This window comes from Myotis davidii, unplaced genomic scaffold (genome assembly GCF_000327345.1).
Source record: "Myotis davidii unplaced genomic scaffold, ASM32734v1 scaffold119, whole genome shotgun sequence".
NCBI classification, from domain to species: domain Eukaryota; kingdom Metazoa; phylum Chordata; class Mammalia; order Chiroptera; family Vespertilionidae; genus Myotis; species Myotis davidii.
The window spans coordinates 1,226,087-1,230,519 of NW_006290676.1; the positions used below are offsets into that span (position 1 = coordinate 1,226,087).

Genomic DNA, 4,433 nt, shown 5'->3' on the forward strand with positions numbered 1-4,433 from the left:
ACCCGAGCATGTGCCCTTGATTGAAATTGAACCTGGGACCCTTCAGTCCGCAGGCCAGCACTTTATCTACTGAGCCAAACCAGCTAGGGCTAAAGCTGTACTCTTTCATGAACTCTCGCCTACATGCCTGGAGGGTGGGAAGAATCATTGTCCAGTACAAGAAGTGCCCTGAGTGGCAATTATTTTTCCCAGAGCTCTTTCTTCACACTTGGGGCAAGCACTTCACTAATTCACTCAATAAAAAATTGCCTGGTTACCCAAGCTTTGCTATTAGCTTTCCACATCACATTCAACTTGTTTTTCATGACATTATTTTCTTGAAAATTCACGGGTTTTCAGACTGGTAGATGAGTAAAGGCTTCAATTTAAAGTCTCTACTCATAATCCCATACAGCCATAACATCAGCCTATCGTTCATTGACTTGTGTCCTGGCAATGACTTCTGTGTAATGTAGGTTCTCGTTGGCATTTTCTTCTAGAAGAGACCTGTCTCATCACAATTGAATACTTGTTGGGGAACACATCCCTTGGCCTGTACGTATTCTTGAAATTCTGTCATGAAATTATCAACAGCTACTTAGTTAGAACTGGCCAACCTCCCCTGCCTCACTACACTATGAATGCCATGTCTTTTCTAAAATTTATTGAACCACCCACTTCTAGCCTTAAGTAAATCACTTTCAGCACTAGTTCCAGGGTTGTCTTTCAGGAGATCAATATGCAGCACCTTCACTTTTTTACATATCATTGCCTCTGAAATGCTATCACTGGCTAACTGCTTTTCGTTTACCCAAATCTACAACAATTTTTTTGCCTCTTCAATTGTCTGTGATTGTTGTTTTGTGAGCATTTTTACACCCTTAGCAACATCAGCACTCTTGGTGGCCTCTTTATGTATTAAATTGTACTAACCGTCATTTTGCCATTTCATTCTTGGTAGCTAAATCAGACACGTGAACACCTCTATCATACTTTGCAATTATTTTTTAAAATATATTTTTATTAATTTCAGAGAGGAAAGGAGAGGGAGATGGAAACATCAATAATAAGAGAAAATCATTGATCAGCTGCCTCCTGCACACCCCACATTGGGGATTGAGCCCAAAATCCAGGCATGTGCCCTGACCAGAAATCAAACCATGACCTCCTGGTTCATAGGTTAACACTCAACCACTGAGCCACGCCAGTTGGGCTGCAATTATTTCTTTTTTAAGCTCTATTGTTGTTCTCACAACTTTGCTTTTCACTTTGCTGCTGTCATTAACCTTCGTAAGACCCCTGGTGACTTACTGTATGCATTTAATAATAACAAGCAGCAACAAAAGCAAAAAAAAAAAAAACCACACAAAAATATTGACAGAAAATTTCCTGAGATGTTAGCAACACTAACATCATCTCCTTTCAGAGAGGAGGGGGGGAGAGAGAGAGAGAGAAACATCAATGATGAGAGAGACTCATTATTGATCGGCTGCCTCCAGCATACCCCCTACTGGGAATTGAGCCCACAACCCGGGCATGTGCCCTGACTGGGAAACAAACCATGACCTCCTGGTTCATAGGTTAATACTCAACCACTAAGCCATGCCAGCCAGGCTCTCATCAATGTTTCTATCTCTCTATCCCTCTCCCTTCCTCTCTCTCTAAAATCAGTAAAAACATTAAAAAGAATAATAAAGTTCACCAGTAATAGAATATACTTCTGTTTTGGACACAATTGAGTATAAAAACAAAGTTTGTACAACCACCTGGTATATTCGGTTAGGTCCAAAGGTTACAAACAATTCTATAACTCCCTAAAGACTTTGGCAAAATGTTTCCCCCCTCAGTTTTAAATCATTATTTTGTCGGGAAAACTTAATTAGAAAAAAATGTTTATTTTCTAATTGCAGGCCCATCCATTGAGCCAATAAAGAATTTGTTTGAAAACAATTCCCAGCTCCTAGAACTACTAAGAGAATACATTTTCCCCCTCTAATTAGTATCTTAGATTTTTTTTAACCAATGCCAAATGCAATGTGAGCTCAAGTTTTTTAGTTCAGTTCTAAACTTAGAACTGTGATTTTCAAGTGGAGTCTAAATTTGGCAAAAATGTCTTCTCCCTGCCATAGTAGCTGGTGTTTTCCCATTCTTAGGAGTTCCTACATCTTCTTTTCTAAGCAAGCGGTACTATTTTTCTGCACTTTTTAATAAATTTTTCCATGTCCCCTTTATGGAATACCAAATGCAACGTTTTTTACACCATAAAATAAAATAGACATGGCAGCTCTTAGAAAGATGAAGGGGGAAAATAATAAGGGGAAAAAGCCATTTAGCTTCATTCCTACAATGAAAAGATAAATACTGTATGCCTTAGATACTGAGTGGCACAAAGTTTATATATAGGTTAGTAGAAATCACCAAGTCAGAATTCAGTTCAGATGCTTATTTTTTTTCTGCAAATTTCTATCTAAATTCACATGAGTCCTGGTCCCTTCCTGAGGAGAACGTGTGAAAAGGTGTCTCACAGGTCACCACTGAGAGAACTGTGTCCAACAAAGCCATTTCCTGTGGTCCGATTTTATCCTCTTCCTTGAAGAAGAAAACATCAAAGCAAAGTGCTAAATGCAAAACTCAGGCCTCTGCGCAGCACAGGTGGTTAGTGTGTAGAGGTTGTAGGTAGTTGGAAACAGCCACTTCCTCATTCTGCAGGGTGTTGAAGGGACGGACACCAGATCGCTCCCAGAAACAGGCGCTCGCACGCCTCCCACTCACCTGCGTTGATCTTGCCTTTCAGGTCCAAGCTCAGATTACTCAGGTTTCTCACTGTCATATTCCTTATACCCCTTTTCTCTCCCATTAGAACCATCTTTTCATTAAAATGAGCCAAGGAAAAGAAGGCAAGCATGAAGAAAAGGTGATATGGGGCTTTTTTCCCGCCTGGGACCAAACTTTGGAATCTGACCCCTGCGCCGCACACCTCTGCAGCAGAATACTTGTTTGAGCAGCTTCCTTTTCTTCCCGTGATTGTGTTGTTCAGGCATTTACATACGTGATTGTGTTGTTCAGGCATTTACATACGTCACCCCAGCCCAGAAGGACAGCGCTCAAGCTTGTCCCTCACACAGCATTCCCCAGCACTTCCCTTGATATCTTGGCAAATAGGCATTCTGTTTGCTCAGGTCTTTGGTCCTTGCCCTCCTCTGCTAGGAAGGAAGAACCATCAGGCTGCTGCTGGCAGGGGGAGGTCTCAACAGCAAGAGAGCAGTCTTGATGGTCTTGTTCAACAGGTTCCCCTGCTTTATTTTCTCTTGCTTCTGCAGCGCCAAAAGGGGAGGACTAGAATACTTAAGATAGTTCCTTTCCCAGTCTCCCTAGGTACCAAGCATTTTGATTACCGGACTCCCAGCAGAAGCAGCAGTAGAGCTTTCTGGGATGGATAGCCCTCCCATCCTCCATACCACTTCCATTGGCAGCTGTCTCCCCTCCCCACCATGCAAATGTTAGTAGAATTCCATTGATCTCAGTATTCCAAGGGTGCCTAGAATTGGCTTGGACATCCAGCCTTGAAGGGAGTGCAGCAAAGTGAACCAGCCTATACTCTGCCATCCAGACAGTATGGGTCATTCATTCAAGTTCAGGAACTAGGTGCTCTAAGTGAGAAACTCAAATCAATTTAGATCAGCAGATTATCCAGACAGTCTCCTGCCTCTGACTGTGGCACTAAGGATGATTTTGTGAGAAAACATTGTTCCTCTCTACCATGTTGGCATCAAACTTTCAGGGTTATTCCACACAACCTTCTGCTTTCCTTAACAATACCTTATTCATCTGGCTTTGTATCTAACTTCTCTATTTAGAGCTTCAATCATCTGTCACAGTGTATTTATATTAAATAATCTAAAGGAAAGAACATCAGTTAGGCTAGGAGTTAGGAGGCATGGCTTTAGTCTATATGACCCTGGGCAAGACACTTACGGGCCTACTTCCTTCATCTAAAACTTTGGGGTGGGGAGAAGAGTTGGATAACTTTTAAAATCCCATAAATCTCCTTTAATAATAAATAGAAAATAGCATTTTAAATACTGTTGTAGAATTGTATTTTCCCCGCAGTTGTCCCTAAATTATTTTGGTCACACTTTAAGGAGCACGGCAGTTTCTGGTCTTGTAGGTTCACCCTATCTGTGCTTTATATGACTGAATTAACTTTATGCTCCCTCTTTTTCTTGAGCTTTACTGATTGCAGACCTACTGTCTTTCATTTTCTTTATAATACATACTAGAGGCCCGGTGCACAAAAATTTGTGCACTCGGGGGGGAGAGGGGGTCCCTCAGCCCGGCCTGTGCCCTCTCACAGTCTGGGACCCCTTGGGAGATAACAACCTGCTGGCTTAGGCCTGCTCCCGGGTGGCAGAGGGCAGGCCCAATCCCTAGGTGCAGCCCCTGGTTGGGCTCTC

The 4,433-nt window shown here is 42.2% G+C and overlaps 1 pseudogene; it reads right to left on the reverse strand.

Moving 5' to 3' along the window:
• Nucleotides 1-2,809, reverse strand: part of LOC102773355 — a 20,956-nt pseudogene extending 18,147 nt beyond the window's left edge.
• Nucleotides 2,810-4,433: the final 1,624 nt, after the last annotated feature.